Source organism: Suncus etruscus, chromosome 10, assembly GCF_024139225.1.
Source record: "Suncus etruscus isolate mSunEtr1 chromosome 10, mSunEtr1.pri.cur, whole genome shotgun sequence".
Classification (NCBI taxonomy): Eukaryota; Metazoa; Chordata; class Mammalia; order Eulipotyphla; family Soricidae; genus Suncus; species Suncus etruscus.
The window spans coordinates 111,855,917-111,874,692 of NC_064857.1; the positions used below are offsets into that span (position 1 = coordinate 111,855,917).

General features: G+C 38.2%; 1 pseudogene; it reads left to right on the plus strand.

Annotated features, from left to right (window-relative positions):
- The first annotated feature begins 3,111 nt into the window (after positions 1-3,111).
- LOC126020301 (N6-adenosine-methyltransferase catalytic subunit-like) overlaps positions 3,112-18,776 on the plus strand; it is a 162,408-nt pseudogene continuing 146,743 nt past the window's right edge.

The following is an 18,776-nucleotide window of genomic DNA, read 5'->3' on the forward strand; positions in this document are numbered from 1 at the left end:
TCTTATTTCTTGGAGCAGGGTTATATAATTTTCTTTGTGTAGGTCCTTCACGTTTTTATACTCCAAGATATTTGAGTTTGTGTGGCACTAATATGAATGGGGTTGTTTTCTTAATGTCCATTTTCCCTATTATTATTGGTGGATAAAAAGGCCATTGGCTTTTGTGTATTAATTTTTGTAGCCTGCCACAGTGCTATATAAATCTTTGTTTCTAGAAGCTCTTTGGTAGAGTCTTTAGGGTTTTCTAAGTATAGTTATCTGCCAACAGTGAGAGCTTGACATCTTCCTTTCCTATCTGGATTCCCTTTTACTTGCCTAATCGCTATAGCAAGTACTTCCAGTATATGTTGAATAGGAGTGGTGAGAGAGGACAGCCTTGCCTTGTGCCAGAATTTAGAGGAAAGGCTTTTAGTTTTTCTTCATGAAGGATAATATTTGTCATTGGTTTGTGGTAGATGGCCTTCATTATATTGAGAAAGGTTATATTCATTCCCATCTTGCTAAGAGTTTTTATCAAGAATGGGTGTTGGACGTTCTCAAATACTTTCTCTGCATCTATTGATATGGTCATGTGATTTTTATTCTTGTTGTTGATGTTGTGTATTATGTTGATAGATTTATGGATGTTAAACCATCCTTGCATTTCTGGAATGAAACCTACTTGATCATAGTGAATGATCTTCTTGATGAGGCATTGAGTCCTATTTGCCAGGATTTTGTTGAGGATCTATGCATCTTTGTTCATCAGGGATTTTGGTCTGTAATTTTTTTTGGCAGCATCTTTGTCTGGTTTTGGTATCAAGATGATGTTGGCTTCAGAAAAGCTATTTGGAAGTGTTCCTGTTTTTCAATTTTATGAAAGAGCCTGGCCAGGATTGATAGTAGTTTCTCTTGAAAGATTTGAAAAAATTTATTAGTTGAACCCTTCTTGGCCTGGACTTTTGTTTTGGGGCAGACATTTGATTACCATTTTAATTTCCTCAATAGTGATGTGGGTGTTTAGATATAATCACAATACAATTATTAAAAATTATTTACATCTGATTTTTCACCAACAACCCTAAGGCCCAAAGATATTAGTTGAATATAGTGACAAAACTCAAGGAAATGAATGATATGCCAATGATATATCACCCAGCCATACTAACATTCAGGTTTGAAGGAAAGATACACAGCTTTATGAATAATCAACAGGTCAGAAACATTACAGACTCAAAACCACTGCCCCTTTTTTTGGGTGGTCACACCCGACAGCACTCAGAGGTTACTCCTGGCTCTATGTTCAGAAATCACCCCCAGCAGGCTCAGGGAACCATATAGGATGCCGGGATTTGAACTACCGTCCTCCTGCAGGCAAGGCAGTGCCTTACCGCTGCACTGTCTCTCTGGCCCCTCAAAACCAACCTTAAAAGAAGAATTGAAGGGTCAACTTTAAAGCAAGGCAGACCCAACAAACAGACCAAACTCCCATAAAAAGATGACACCTAATCTCAAGACAATTATCTCTCTCGTTGGATCCAACATTTTGCTTCCCATAGAGACACACCTGAATAGTCAGAGCAAACATATAGTAAAAATCAAAGGCTGGAGAACAATTGTTCAACCAAATAACTCTCTTAAAGGGGCTGAGGTATCCATACTAATATCAGATGACTCAGATGTTAGACTTAAAATGTTATGAGATGGGTATTTTCTACTAATCAATGTATAATAATTAGTAATAAATACTTTCTAATGTATACACCAAAAATAAATCACACTTCTATATACATCCAGTTATGGGCCAGCAAAATACTTAAAACAACTGCTGATAAATGTGAATAAAGATTTCAGTGGCAACACAACAATGGTGGGAAAATTTAATACCGCCTTGTCACTCCTTGATAGGTCAATTAGTCTAAAATTAACAAAGGTATACTGGCTCTGGAGAATAAATAGAAGTGTGTCTTTGTAGGTATATATAGGGTTCTTTATCCCTAGGAAATTAGATACACATTCTTTTCCAATGCACATCAGTCATTCTCCAAAATCAACCACATGTTGTGCCATAAAATCAAGAGGATAGAAATGGCTTCTACTATTTTCTCTGAACATAAAGCACTGTAAATAGAAGTTTATTACAAGCAGATATGTATAAATAATTTTAAAAACTAGATGCAGTTCACTGCTAAACAACTAGCTGGACAGACAGGAAATCAAAAGATTCCTGGAAACAATGAAATGAAGACATGAATTTTTAGAATCTGTGGGATACACCAAAAGCAGTAGTAGAGGGAAATTTATAGCTTTACAAGCATTCATCAGGAAGGAAGAAAAGACCTACACAAATAATTTAATGGCACAGCTTAAGAAATTTGGGTTAGGGCCGAAGTGATACTACAGTGGTAGGACATTTGCCTTACATGTGGCTGACCCAGGATGGATGTTGGTTCAATTCCTGGCATCCCATATGATTCATCAGAGCCAGGAGAAAGTTTTGAGTGCAGAACGAGGAGTAACCCCTGAATGCCACCGGGTATGCCCCCCCCACAAATAGAGAGATATTGGGATAAAAGCAATAAAATGAACCAAAAGTAGACAGGTGAAAGAAATGTTAAAACACAGAGCAGAAATCAATAAACATCCAATAAACAATCCAAAAGATTAGTGTAAGCAAGTGTCCTCCATCAGGTTTTTCCACATAGCTCCCCCACCCATAAAGTCCTTTCTCAAATTCCCTGAGCCACACAAGCTTGTGTCCATTGCTCCTACCCACTCAAACTGCTGAAGTATAATGGCTAAAAAGTTCAGAAATTCTTTTTTTTTTTTTTTTTTTTGGTTTTTGGGCCACACCCGGCAGTGCTCAGGAGTTACTTCTGGCTGTCTGCTCAGAAATAGCTCCTGGCAGGCACAGAGGACCATATGGGACATCGGGATTCGAACCAACCACCTTTGGTCCTGAATCGGCTGCTTGCAAGGCAAACGTCGAGCTGTGCTATCTCTCCGGGCCCAGAAATTCTTAATCTCGCAATAATTACTCAGAATGTCAAATGTCACAATTTTTAAAGCATGACATTGAGAAAACATCACTCAATTTTGAGGTTCATTTTGGACAAACAGCATAGAGCTACTATGAATTGCCAGAAGCTATTCCCCAGGCATTCACTCATTCAAATTCCTGAACTTGTGACAGACCCTGAGTTAGAGAAGAAATTGCTGCATCATCTCTCTGATTTGTCTCTAACATTACTCACACATCCAACTTGCCATCTCCACACCAGGAACCCCTGTCATGCAGGACGGGGTGGAAAGCTTCCTGCAGAATTCACAGCTCAGGAGTTGATTGAGGAGAAATGAGATTTGCAGGCCATTGCTCATTCCACTCTTGGGTCCTATGCTGTCTGCTATTCAGGATGCAGTGGCAGAAAATAAAGGCTCTAAAGATGCAATTGGGACTATTATAGGGTAGAAGCAGCAGGCACAACAGAATTCTACCACATTGGTGACCTATACTAGCTCTCTGACCTCTGTCCTGACCTCTTTAGCATCAGAACCACCCAAAGAACCAACCAAAAAATCAAAAAGACATGCTGCATTGGATGTTGACTGGGAGATAGCCTTCCGAGTCAGCAGTCCACAAAGGAACAGCAGAGTTAGAAGGTTAGTTAGGAAATCCTAGAGTTATTAAATACAGCAAGTGCTAAAGAACAGTCTATTGTTAAAAAAAAAAAACTTCACTCATGAGGTCATGCCTAAGTATAAGAGTTTTGTGACTACAGAACCAAGAAGGAGTGCATGAAAGTCAGTGATGTAGATGTGTCCTGTCATGCTACACTTCAGATTAATAATCAATAAACATACTGCTGAGTGCTCTTTCCTTAATACATGTTTCCACATGGATACTTGCAAATATGTTCATTATGAAATTGATGCTTGTATGGATTCTGAGGCCTTTGGCAGCAAGGACTATACACCAAATCAAGAACTTGCTCTTATACAATGTTGGAGCTGACTCAAATGATGATCGAATCCTCACCCCTCAGTGGATCTGTTGTAATATTAGCTACCTGGACATCAGTATCTTGGGCAAATTTGCAATTGTGATGAATGACCCACTATGGGATATTCACATAGAGCTGCCCTATGAGACCCTGATAGATGATGAGATGAACAGGCTCAATATACCAGTGTTTCCTCTGGGTCAATCACAGGCCATGGAGTTAGGCAGAGAATGTCTAAACCTTTGGGGTTATGAATGGTGGGTGAAATTATCTGGGTGTAAATAAATCAACTGCAGCATATCATTTCGGACAGGCCATAAAGGTCACTGGTTGAACCATGGGAATGTACAATAGTTGGTTGGTGTCAAAGGAAAGCCACAAGGGTCTGGTCTATGATGTGATGTAGCCAAGGTTTGTCCCATCAGTGATAAGTCAGATGAAATCTATGGCATGTTTGAGAATCTATCCCCTGACACTCACAAGACTGAGTTATTTGGATGACCACATAATGTGCAACTCAACTGGATCATCCTTGAAAACTAACTAGATAGGATATATCTGTAGAAACAACATGGTTCAAGCAAAGGTTTTCAGATGGTTTCATCTCTAAACCCAAAAATATATTAGAAATATTTTTTTCAAAGAGCCAAGTAATCCATAGCCAAAGCTCTTCAAATAATAAAGAGCACTATTTGTACAGTAGCTTTTTCCCTTTTTTTCCTTTTTTTTGGGGGGGAACACACCTAGTAATACTCAAAAATAACTCCTGACTATGTGCTCAGAGATTGCTCCTGGCTTGGGGAACCAGATGGGATGCCAGGGGATCAAGCTACAGTTTGTCTAGGTCAGTGCATGCAAGACAAACAACCTACTGCTTGTGCCACCAGTCCAGCCCTTTCTTCCTTAATTAAATAAAAATTTGTACTGTGGTTAGAACTTCAAAGTCAAAAAGTGTCATGTCCAAGTTGTGCCAAATGTAATTCAGCCTGATACATTTGTGGAGTGATGGTAGAGACCTATGGATAACATGATTGACTTGAGTTACTAGGATTTACAACAGTGTCATTTGGTTGAAATTAAAACCTCTCCAGGTCTCAGTTTTCTCATCTATAGAATATTGATAATTTAGAATGCAGACAATCACTAAGTTTGTCAGGAGAATGAACTGAGATAATGTTTATGAGAAGGTTGCCTCTGCTTCCTAGTAGAAGAAAAAAGTGAAAAAAAAGAAAGAAAGAAAGAAAAAAGAAGGTTGCTGCTGCAGTGACTGAGAGAAAAGTAGGAGGTGATCTGGAATTTTTCTGGAGTCTTCAGCTCAGTATGAGTATAAAAAAGGGATGATGAGTCATATTGATGGTTGGGAAGGTGGTAGAATTTAGAATTGTTGGGATAGGTTGATGCTTTTGTGGTTCTGTCATTGTCTGCAGTTGCCCAAAGCCAATCAGAAAAGAAAGTGTCTGTGGGTCTCTGATCATAGTCTATACTACCAGTTTTTTCATGCTGCTTTTAAATTAGTAAAATACACTTCATGGTGGAGGGGATACAATATTATCTGTGAAAACAGCACAAATAATTTTAGTATGAGACAAACACCATAGAATCATATTTCATCCCTCAAACAGGAAAATATATTTTTTAGGAAAATAATTTTTGCCTTACCTTTTCTTAGATCTTTTATACTCTGGTGCATAAAGAATGGTTAAATATTTTCTCTGCCTCTTCCTAAAGCACTTAGATGAATTAGATGATTTCATAATCCTATAAAACTTTAAAACTGGACAAAAAAAATAAATTCTGGGAATTCTCAATATAGTATTGACTTAAAGGTACATAAAAATTTGAATTAGAAAGTGACCTTCTTGAGAAAGATTTCTTAAGTGAATGTAAGGCCTAAAAATAAAGTAACCACTGAAAAGTCACCTCTCAGGAAGTGTTGCCAATGCAGGGACAAAAGAAAGCAGGCAAGTGGCTGTGGAGAGAATCTCACACCTCCTACAGGATTTGGTGTTCACTAAAAGAGACACATTCTCAGCACTCACCAGGCCACAAACATTAATTTTCTCCATTATGATTTTATTTTCACAGGCATATCTTTCCTGTCAAAGCAAGTGCAACTCTGATAAAGCAAGTTATTTTTTGCACAGGATGTTATATCATGTCCTGTCATGATATCTTGTATCTTCAAGGCCATGATGTCACACGTCAGAATTAGTTTTTCTTAATGAGCATTTCAGGAGCTCCTTCATGTTAGAACACCTCCTGAAGGCAGTGTGTGATAGAAGTATCAGAGGGGAGTCTCCCTAGGTGTCAAAGAAGCTGGCTTCTCATTGAGCTTGGTCACATTAAAAACACTATTGTGGGGCTGGAGCTCTAGTATATTAGGTAGGACACATCCCTTGCTTGGAGTTGACCAGGATTTGATCCCTGGCATCCCCGAAGTTCCCCCATCTACCTGTCAGGATTGATTTCTGAGCAAAGAGCCAGAAGTAAGCCTTGAACAATGCCAGGTATGGCATCCCCAAAATAAATAAATAAATAAATAAATAAATAAATAAATAAATAAATAAATAAATAAATAAAATAAAATAAAATAAAATAAAATAAAACCACTCTGTTGTAGGGGTCTACCAGTAGTGTTTATGGCTATTAGAGCTATAGTTAGCTTTACTTAATGGAGAATGCACTACATGCATTACCTTGTGAGGGATTTTTTGCCTTGAAAGCATTCCTTAAAGTCCTATTCTGGTTCAGAAACCTAGATCATCTGTCCGAGAGATAATATAAAAAATAAGTGTAAAAATAAATTACTAAGAATTTAAAAAAAATAACCTTTGGCTCACTTTTCAGCAAACATAGTAAAAGCCCAGTTTTAAATCATCTTTGATTTACTGGTTCAGCTCTTCCTCAAAGCAAACACTAGATGATATGTAAAGAAATGGACAAGGAAGTTTTCTAATACAATTTATAGACCCTGAAATTCAAATTTGGGGAGAGGGGCCCTTTGGACCACACCAGCAGTGCTCAGGTTTGTTCCTGGCTCTCTGCCATAGGATCATTCCTAGCAGGGCTCAGGGAACCCTTTGTAGTGCTGGGGCACAAGTCTGGGTGGCCACATACAAGGAAGTATCCTACAAGCTGTGTTACCACTCTGGCCCCTGAAATTCAAATTCTACATGCAAATATTGTGTCAGGAATAGTCTTTTTCTTTTGATTTTCAACTATTCTTAATTGTAAATTTGTACTTATACAAAAACAAGACATAGGCAGGATTGGGTGCTACAGTTTAGATTGCTAACCTCTGCTGAAAGAAAAGAAAGTATTACAGATCCCAAATAGCATTTTTGTTTTGTTTTGTTTTATGGGTCACACCTGGTGATGCTCAGGGATTACTCCTAGCTATGGGCTCAGAAATTTATCCTGGCTTGGGGGGGACCAAATGGGACACCAGGGGATCGAACCGGGATCCGTCCTAGGCTAGCCAGAGGACAGACACCTTACCACTTGTGCCACCGCTCCAGTCCCTAAATAGCATTATTTTTAACACAATTTTAACTTCATATGAATAATTCAGAATTGTTTCTCTTGCATGTCACCAGCAAGACAACAAGCAATCATGTAATCAGGCAGGGTTTCATCTCTCTCAGTCCAGCTACCTTCCGCAGGGATGCCAAGAGCTGATGTGCATGCTTGCACAGATCTAAATAGAGGTGAGTCCTACATATGTGTCAACCACATGATCTGCAGTAGGGGAAAAGAGTTGGGCAAAAGAGAGGGCTCTCTCCAAAGTTATCAGAAGCAGTTGAGCCTCCCCCACCTCCCATTTAATGAGCACAAAGTCAGACTTGGGTCTCATCAACCATTTTGATGGAGTCTGCATCATTTCACCAATTTCAACCATCTGTCTCGGAGAGGAAAAAGATTAGACTGTGTATGTTTACTATCTGTGGAGTTATGGGGGTGTTCTCTTCAAGAAAATGAGATATGGAAAAGAAGTTGTCTTAGTTCAGCCTCTGAGGAGTTTCTTATGGGGAGAAGCTGGTTCTTGTGCTCAGGTGAATGAAAGAAAAATGCATGTCTTGCATTCTGTCCTTCCTGCATGAGATTCAAGTTCTCGGAGGGGTAGATGGGGATGATGCTAGGAACTCAGCATTGCTGTGTTCACTGCATAGCATTGGGTACAGGTTCTATTTCTCTGACAGCATTTTTATACCACTGTGTCCATTACATTGATTCCAGTAAGTGCATCACTGTTTGGAGTAGACTGAGAAGGAAATGCCAAACTGACCAAGGAAAGACTAGCAATTGCCGGCGTGATTCAAGGCTTTGACTTCCAAACACTTTACTTGCATTAGTTCAAAAACAGTGAGGAGAATCAGGAAAAGAGTACAGCATATAGGACACTGGCCCGGTACATAGCCAAACCAAGTTCAATGCCTGGCCAGATCCCAAGATCTAAATATCAGAACTCAAGACCTCCAGGAGTGAACCCAGGGGAAGAGCCAGGAGTTAGCTCTGAGCACTGCCCAATGTGGTCCAGAACACAAACAAAAAGCATGGGGGGGGGGGCACTACTACTAGGTTGTGGATTGATGGAGGTGTCTTACCAAATTCTAAACTCATACAGAAATTGAGTGGACAAATGAACTTTGACTGAGAAAAGTTTGCCCCAAGAACCAAAACTAGTAAGTTAGACAGGGTTTGAATGGCAGCTATTTGGCTCCAAAAAGCATTCATGTACTAAATAGAAGTTTCTGTTGTTCTCGTTCTTTATGATTAAATATCTTTCCTTTCAGCTCAAGGGAGGGGGACTGAAATTTCGTTTGCAATCCAGATGTGCTCTGCTAGTCAGGAAATCCAGTGCATGAGGGTATTAGGTAGCACAGAAGTATAATAGAAAACGGATCTAGAGGCTGTCATTTAGGTTTGGAGTTGTTCTTTATTCATTTGGCCTGAGTTGGTCAAGGCTTCCTAAGATCAATTTCTTTTTGGGTTCAAAGGCAAGCCTCAAGTTCTGTTAATGAAAAGCCTGATGAACATTTTCAATGCTGGAGAGGAGGGGGCAAAGGAAGGAAGTGCAGCCTCGGGGTTCAAGTTTGTGATGCTGGCCCAGAGCCCTGCTGTTTTGGGGACTTGCAGAGGGCTTCAGCTACAGAGTCAGGAGCAGTGTGCCAGAGTCAGAGTATAGCCATGGAGGTGTTTGGGGGGAGATTGTGATTGTGGGGACCCTCAGGGAATGGCCCAATCCCAGAATTTAGTTTATCTTGAGCAGAAAAGGCGTTCCCCTCTAATAGCTGGGCCAGAATGCTGATGTCACAGGGAAAGGGGACAGAGTTTGATTGTGTCCCACAGAACTGGTAACAGGCCTCTGTGCTCAGAAGCATGCCCTTATCAATTAGGTAATGTCTGCTAATGATTGAGGAACTGTGCTTTACAACACTCCAGCTGTTGTCACATGAACAAGCATCTGCATAGGGCACTGTGGGAAAGGCTTTAGAGAGAGAAACACAGCAGGAACAGGGCAGAATCAAAGGTCCACAAGGTTGCTTAGGTTGAGAAGTGAAAGTACTTTGCCAAAGTGGTTTTTAAGAATAAAAATTTCCCTCTTCCTTTCAGCCTTCCTTCTTTATCCTTCCTTCCTTCCTTCCTCCCTTCCTCCCTTCCTTCTTTCCTCCCTCCCTTCCTTCTTCCCTCCTTCCTTCCTTTCAACCTTCCTTCTTTATTCTTTCTTTCTCCTTCCTTCCTTCCTTCCTTCCTTCCTTCCTTCCTTCCTTCCTTCCTTCCTTCCTTCCTTCCTTCCTTCCTTCCTTCCTTTTTCAATTTTTGTATTAATTGTAGCATTCTTTCCCTTTTCATTTCCAATTTAGTTTATTGAATCTCTCTTCCTTTCTTTGAGAGATTTGTTAGAGGTTTATCAATCTTGTTTCTTTTTCTTTTTAATTAAAACTTTTTATTTTGACCTGGGCCACACCCAGAGTTATGTTCTGGAGTTACTCAGGAATTACTCCTGGCTCTTCACTCAAAAATTTCTCCTGGCTTGGGGGACTATAAGAGATGCCAGCGATCAAACATTTTTCTGTCCTGGGTCAGCTATGTGCAAGGCAAATGCCTTACCACTGTACTACCAATCCAGCCCTGTCAATCTTGTTTATTTTTCAAAGAACCAACTCTTGCTTTCAGTGAAATTTCAGATTGGTTTTCAGATTTCCAATTCATTAAAGTTTTCTCTAAGCTTTATTATTTCATTGTGTCTGCCTTTTTAGATTCATTTTTGTTTATCACCTTCCAATTTTATAAGCTGGGCCATTAATTTATTTATGTAGGCCCCTTCTTCAGAAGGGCCATTTTCAAATATAAGAAAATGAGCTGCCCTACTCATCCTATTTTAGTACAGGTGTAGGAGATGGTAATATGTGCATAGGAAAAGATTAATTATAATGATAAATTTAAAGGAAGCTATACAAAATATTCCAGGGAGTTTCTACACTATATGTGGAATTCTGAAAAACAGAAGAATGCTATCCAGAGTTAATTTAGAGGTAATGAAACACAGCAGTACCTAATAAGAAAATTAGCCGGAGAGATAGCATGGAGGTAAGGCATTTGCCTTTCATGCAGGAGGTCATCGGTTTGAATCCCGGCACCCCATATGGTCCTCTGTGCCTGCCAGGAGCAATTTCTGAGCCTGGAGCCAGAAATAACCCCTCAGCACTGCCGGGTGTGACCCAAAACACACACACACACACACACACACACACACAAAAGAAAATTAGCCTTTTGAGAATGCCAATGAAGATTTCCAGGTGATCTTGATCTCTATTGGAGAAAAAAATTATGTTATGAGTATCTAAAAGCTGGTTGAAATATTAGTTCCACTGTACATAATGCTCATGTCCATGCCACGGATGCCTAACCTGTACAAAAATTAGAATTTAATTTGATTTAATTAGAATCAGGATGGTTCATCTTATCCCCATAGGGAATACAGAACTTCTCCCAATACTGCTCCTTCAACGCACCACCTGGATCTCCTGAATGAAATGCAGAAGGGGAAACCATAGTACTTACAGACTACAGCTTGTCTGGTAACCCTGTCTCAAAAAATAGAGAAGAGGCCACACCCAGGCTTTACAAATTCAGGGGAGATGTTTTAACTATGGTAAATTAGGACATTTTCATAGAAAATGTAGATTTTTCTTTGACCTGCCTTTTTGAGACTGTAAACAAATCATCCTGTTTCATAAAACTAGGCAAGGGTCAATGATAGGTTCCTCAGAATCAGAAATCATCCTCATCTGCTCCCCTCCCCAGCCCAGGCCAACAGAGCTGCAATTTATAGATTTGCTGTAACTTAGTGATTCAGGAAATTATGCCTTGTATATTCCTTGAGACAGTAAATATAATAAATAAATATAGTAAATTTTAGAGACATAGTTAGTAGACATAATTTTAGAGGAATAAATATAGTAAATTTTAGAGGCAGTAAGTATAGGGGCACTAATTCAGTGCCCCTATAAATTAAAATCTGGCATAAAGGTCCTGCCAGGCAATATAGGCCTGCTCCTAGAAGAAGCATTGTGACTATTAAAGGAATCACTGTTCATGTAGGAATAATAGGTTCTGATCATGCTGGAGAAATAATAATCATCATTTCCATGCCAGTGTTTGAATTTTTGAAAAGGGAGCGTGCATTGCTTCTGCTACTCCCCTTTGTAATGCCTGGCCTCTTAGATCACTATAGGATTGGAGACTTCGGGTGCACAACCCCATAACAGCCTGTACTGAGCCTTTTGTGGCCTTTACCTACAATATTACAAAGGTCAAGCACCCAATTATAACTCTTGAGATTCATGGGAAGAAATTTAAAAGCATGTTTGATATAGGTGCCTATGTTTTCATTTTTTTTGCAATACTGGCCCCATAACTGAGCTATACAAGAAATACCTTATGGCCTACAAGGAGTAGGTTCATTCTCTCTTACTCTGTTCAACAAAGTGCTAGATGGCTGAAAGTCATTGTCTAAAAGGATAGGTGACCATCTTTCAACCATATGTAGCTTGTCTGTTGCTGAATATATGTGGTTGAGATTTACACAAACAGTGGTGTGATATGAACAATATTTCTGCTCCAACTCCTTTTTAATTGGGGCTACTGAAGCTCAGCACTTACCATCTTTCCACATTCAGTGGAAGTCTCATGATCCTGTGTGGACTCTACAGTGACCCCTAAGTCATGTAAAATTGAAGGTGCTAGTTGATATTGTATAGAGGAGAAACAGGGACATATTAAAACCTTATTTTCAGAAAAAACTCTTCTGTTTTTGTTATACAAAAGAAGTCGGGCAAATGATGGTTGTTAATTGACCTAAGAAATGTTAATTCTACCACGATTCCTATTGGTGCCTTTCAACCCAGCCTCCATTCCTCTGCAGCTATTCCTAAAGATTGATGGCCAATTGTAATTAACTGAAAAGACTATTTATGTAACATGCCCATACACTCAGAGAACCATAACTGCTTTGCATTCTTCATTTCCTCTTTTGACAACTGAGCACCTTTATATAGATTTTAGTGAACTGTTTTACCTCAAGGAATGACTAAGTTGTGCCAATGACTACCATGTGCCAATATTTTGTTGATCTGGCTTTACGCCATGCTCATGCAAAGTTTCCCCCATGCTTATATTATTCTATTATTCACTTCCCCCATATGAATATTTGGGTTATGTATGGAACACACTACAATGTGTTCTTAGAAAAATCTCCATCTGTCAGAAAGATTTCAAAATTCTAAATGATTTTCAAAAACTGTTGGGAGACATTAATAGGATCTGTCCCTCCCTTGAAATTCCAAATGCAGAACTCAGCAACCTATTCCTCACCCTAGAGAGGGAGTCATCCCCAGATAGCCCCAAGCAATTAATCACTGAAGTTCAAAAGAAACTAAACTTTTTCATGGACTGGCTCTAAAAGACCTATCTTTCCAGGTTCACCCCTAGAGGAAAAGTATTGTTACTGCTCTTTGCTATACCCTAATCGCCAATAACTGTTATAACCCAATTATCTGGTCCATTATAATGGCTCTATTTACACAACAAACAGCCTCAAATCCTTGTGCCATATTTAGAGTTAATAGTAACAGCTGCTCTGATACACATGCTTTGCTCACTTATGACCCATATCATTGTCTTGCCTATAACAAAAAAGGAACTATTGAACACATTCAGCACTTCAGCAAGGCTCTTCAAAGCAATTTAGCTAAGTTATCAGGAGAAATTTCCTTCCATTACCTGGATGAAAGAGCCTTGAAGTTTTTTTCCAGAGGATGTTTTTTATATTTTCTTCAAGAATCCATTCTTCCCCCATATCTAATGCTCTGGTGTTTTACATAAACAGCTCATCATCAGGGAAGGGTGGTATCACTGGCCCAGCAATGACCACAACAGTGCCTACCCATTGTAAGTCCTCCAGACTAGTGGAACTTGCTACATTGATTTACTTACTTTCTCATGTATCAAGCTCATGCAAGATTTTGAGTGACTCATCATATGTAGTTGGCTCCATCCAGGAAATTGTCACAGCTTCCCTAAAAGCCTATACCAATGTGGTTCAGAATTTGATTGAACAATTATAAGCACTTTTTCAAAGTGCTTTGAACCTATTTTCATTACTCAAAGCAATCTCATTCTAGCTACTCAGGGCCAATGGCTCAGAAAATGAAATCAGATGGTGCCTGTTTTTATATCACCTATGGAAGAGCATCAAGCCCTACACACACATGCCTGATGCCTTCATGTGCATTATCACATTCCATGGAGGCCAGCCAGCCAGACTGAGCATATCAGGTTTGTGTACACTGTGTTTCAAATGTAGCTGAAGGGAGCCCCTGAGGTGTGCAGGCAAATGAATTGTGGCAAATAGATGTTACACATGTTGACATTTTCCCAAACAAACCCTATCTTGTTGTGGATTATACTTATTCTCATTTTATATGGTTTATTCCTATGACTTCTGAAATAGCTAAAGTTGTTTGGTCCTTTTTACTACAAAGTTTCTGCCATGGGAATTTCACCATACCATCAAAATTAATGATGGCCCAGCCTAGACTAGTAAAACTTTTTATTTTATTTTTTCTGTCATGTAGCTGTATTGTTTTTTTAAAAAACTGAATTCTGAGACATGCTTTCTACATCCCTCACTCACTGACATTGTTATGATAGTTCTCAGCATAGTTATTTCTCTAACTGCACTCACCACTTTTATGGTGAGCTTCATATATGAGCTGGCCTTTCTAGCCCTCAACGCTGAGAATTATTTCAATGTCTTTAATTTTTCTTAAAACCCATATATGAGTGAGACTAATTTGTATGTCTCTCTCTCCCTCTGACTAATTTTACTCAGCACAATAGATTCCATGTACATCCATAGATAGGAAAATTTCATGACTTTATCTCTCGTGGCAGCTGCATAATATTCCACTGTGTATATGTGCCATACTTTCTTTAGCCATTCATATGTTGAAGAGCATCTTGATTGTTTCCAAAGTCTGGCTATTGTAAAAAGTGCTGTGATGAATATAGGTGTGAGGAAGAAATTTTTGTACTGGATTTTTGTGTTCCTAGGGTATATCCCAAGGAGTGGTATAGCCAGATCAAATGGGAACTCAATTTCCAATTTTTTGAGGAATCTCCGTATAGTTTTCCATAAGGGCTATCTAAACAACATTCCTATCACCAGTGAATGAGAGTTCCTTTCTCTCCACAACCCGCCAGCACTGATTGTTCTTGTTCTTTGTGATGTGTGCCAGTCTCTGTGGTGTGAGATGTTACGTCATTGTTGTTTTGATTTGCATCTCCCTAATGATTAGTAATTTGGAGAATTTTTTCATTGTGCCTTTTGGCCATTTGTATTTCCTCTTTGAGAAATTGTTCATTTCTTCTTCTCACTTTTTGATGGGGTTAGACTTTTTTCTTGTTAAGTTCTGTCAGTACCTTGTATATCTTAGATATTAGCCCCTTATCTGAAGGGTATTGGGTGAATAACTTCTCCCATTCTGTGGGTGGCTTTTGTATCCTAGGCATAATTTCCTTTGAGGTGCACAAGCCTATCGACTTAATATAGTTCCATTTGTGTATCACTGCTTCAACTAGTTTAGAGAGTTCTGTTTCTTCCTTAAAGACACCTTTAGTTTCACTGTCTTGGAGTTTTTTCTACGTATTGTTCTATATACCTTATGATTTCAGGTCTGATATCAAGGTCTTTAATCCATTTGCATTTGACCTTGGTGCATGTGTTAGCTGGAGGTCTGAGTCTGTTTTTTGCAAGTGGCTGTCCAGTTGTGCCAACACCACTTGTTGAGGAGCCTTTCCTTGCTCCATTTTTTATTTCTTGCCCCTTTATCAAAGATTAATTGATTATATATCTGGGAATCATTCTCTGAATACTCTAATTCTATTCCATTGACCTAAGGTCTGTCTTTATTCCAATACCATGCTGTTTTTAATGACTATTACTTTGTAATACAATTTAAAGTTGGGGAAAATGATGCCTCCCATAGTTCTTTTCCCAAGGGTTGCTCTAGCTATTCTTGGGTGTTTATTATTCCAGATGAGTTTCAGTAGTGTTTGATTCATGTATTTGAAGAATATTATGGGTATCATTAGAGAGATTGCAGTAAATCTGTACAATCCCCTGAGGAGTATTGCCATTTTAATGATGTTAATCCTCCCAATCCATGACAGGGTATATGCCTCTATTTCCTTGTGTCCTCTTTTATTTCTTGAAGCAGAGTTTTGCAGTTTTTTTTGCATAAGTCCTTCACATCTTTAGTTAAGTTGACTCCAAGATATTTGAGTTTGTGTGGCACTAATGTAAATGGAATTGTTTTTTGATATCCATTTCTTCACTATCATTATTGGTGTATACGAAGGCCATTGATTTTTGCATGTTAATTTTGCAACCTGCCACTTTCTATATGAGTCCATTGTTTCTAGAAGTTTTTTGTAAAGTCTTTAGGGTTTTCTAAATATAATATCATGTCATCTGCAAACAGAGAGCTTGACTTTTTTCTTTCCTATCTGGATGCCTAATCACTAGAGCAAGAACTTCCAGCACTATGTTGAATAGGAGTAGTGAGAGAGGGCAGCCTTGTCTTGTACCAGATTTTAGAGGAAAGGCTTTTAGTTGCTCTCCATTGACAATATTATTAGTCATTGGCTTGTAGTAGATTGCTTCTACTATATTGAGAAAAGTTCCTTTTATTCCCATCTTGATGAAAGTTTTTATTAAGAATGAGCATTGGACCTTATCAAATGCTTTCTCTGCATATGTTTTTTATTTTTCTTTTTGTTGATATGGTGTATTATGTTGGCTGATTTACAGATGTTAAACCAGCCTTGCATTCCTGGGATGAAACCTATTTGGTCGTGGTGAATGACCTTCTTGATGAGGCATTGAATCCTGTTTGCCAGAATTTTGTTCATCTGTGTTCATCAGGAATGTTGGTCTGTGGTTTTCTTTGTTTACAGCTTCTCCGTCTGATTTTGGTATCAAGGTGATGTTAGCTTCATAATTCTTTGATTTCATGAAATTGAAACTGATTCTTCAATTTCATGAAAGAGCCTGTATAGGATTGGTAGAAGTTCTTTTGAAAAATTTGAAAGAATTCGTTAGTGAATTTATCTGGGCCTGGGCTTTTGTGCTTGGGAAGACTCTTGATGACCGTTTTAATTTCCTCAGTAGTGTTGTATCTGTTTAGATATGCAAGATAATCCTGGTTTAACTGTGGAAGATTATAAGAATCCAAGAATTTATCCATTTCCTCCAGGTTTTCATGTTTTGTGGCATAGAGTTTCTCAAAGTAGTCTGATTACCCTTTGAATATCTGAGTTATCTGTGGTGATCTCCCCCTTTTCATTCCTAATCTTGTGTATTAGATTTCTCTCTCTCCATTTCTTTATGAGTTTTGCTAGTGGTTTATCAATCTTGTTTATTTTTTCAAAGAACCAACTTTTGCTCTTGTTGATCTTTTGGATTTTTTTTTCTTTTTTTGATTTCCATTTCATTGATTTCTGCTCTAAGCTTTGTTATTTCTTTCTGCCTACCTATTTAGGTTTCTTTTGTTGGTCATTTTCTACTTCTGAAATCTGTGTCATTAAGCTTTTAATATAGGCCCCTTCTTCCTTTCTGATATATGCTTGAAAGGCTATAAATTTTTCTCTTAGCAATGCTTTTGTTGTGTCCCATAAATTCTGACAAGTTGTGACTTCATTGTCATTTGTTTCCAGAAATGTTTTGATTTCCTTTTTTATTTTATCTCTAACCAATGGTTGTTCAGTATTAAACTATTTAGTTTCCAGGTGTTAAAAGTTTTTCTTCTGTGTTTCTTTGTAGTTCACGTTTAATTTCAGTGCATTGTGATCTGTGAAGGTAGTTTGTATAAGTTCTATCCTCTTGACTTTATGGAAATATGTCTTATGGGCCAGCATCTGGTCTATCCTGGAGACTGATTCATGGGTATTGAGAAGAATGAGTATCCAGGTTTCTATGGATGGAGTGCCATATCTATCTATCTATCTATCTATCTATCTATCTATCTATCTATCTATCTATCTATCTATCTATCTATATAGATATCTATAGATATATATAGATATCTATCTATATATATATTTATATATATAGATAGATATCTATATATATATCTATAGATATCTATATATATCTATATATATCTATATATCTATATATCTTGATATATCTATCAAGAGGAGTCAGGGCCATGTTGGGATCTCCCACTATTATTGTGCTGGTATTGATATTTTCTTTCAGGTTTGTCAGGAGTTCTATTAAATATTTTTCAGGTCCATCATTGAGTGCATATGTTTAGGAGTGTGATTTCTTCTGTTGTATATATTAGAACAAAATTACCATCTTTGTCCCTTATAATTTTTTTGAGTCTAAATTTTTTCATCTGATACTAATATGGCCACTCCAGCTGTTTTAAGAGTGTTGTTTGGTTGTATGATTTTCTTCCACCCTTTGATTTTGTGTTTATGCTTGTTTTGATTATTCAGATGTGTTTCTTGTAGGCAGAAAAACATTGGATTTATCTTGTAATCCATTTTGTCGCTCTGTATCTCTTAACAGGTGCATTTAGTTCATTGATGTGAGAGAAATAATTGACATGAAATTTAGTGTCATCTTTTGTATAGATGTTTGGTGTATCTGTTGGTGTTTTTTCCTTAAAGTAGACCTTTCAGCTTTTCTTTTAGGGTTGATTTTGAGAGTGTAAAGTTTCTGATCTGTTGTTTATTTATAAAGCCATGTAAATTTCTTTCAAACCTGAAAGTGAGTCTGGCTGGGTGTAGTATTCTAGGTGAAGCATTCATTTCGCTGAGTTTTGTCACCATATTCTACAACTGCCTTCTGGCCTTGAGAGCTTCTTGTGACAGATCTGCTGTAAATCTTAAGAATGCTCTTTTGAATGTAATTTCTATTTTTGATCTTGTTACTTTCAGTATTCTATCCCTATCTGTGGGATTCGTCACCATGACTAGGATGTGTCCTTGGGTGCTTTCCTTTGGGTCTTTTTTAGCTGGTACTCTTCGGGCATGCAGGATTTGGTTGCATGCTGTCTTTAGCTCTGGGAGTTTCTGAGTAATGGTATCCTTAAATGTTGATTCTTTCTGGGGATTTTCTTCCTGGGTCTCTGGGACTCCAATGATTCTTATGCTGTTTCTGTTGAATTTATTAAAGACTTCAATTTGCATCTGCTCACATTCCTTGAGTATTTTTTACAT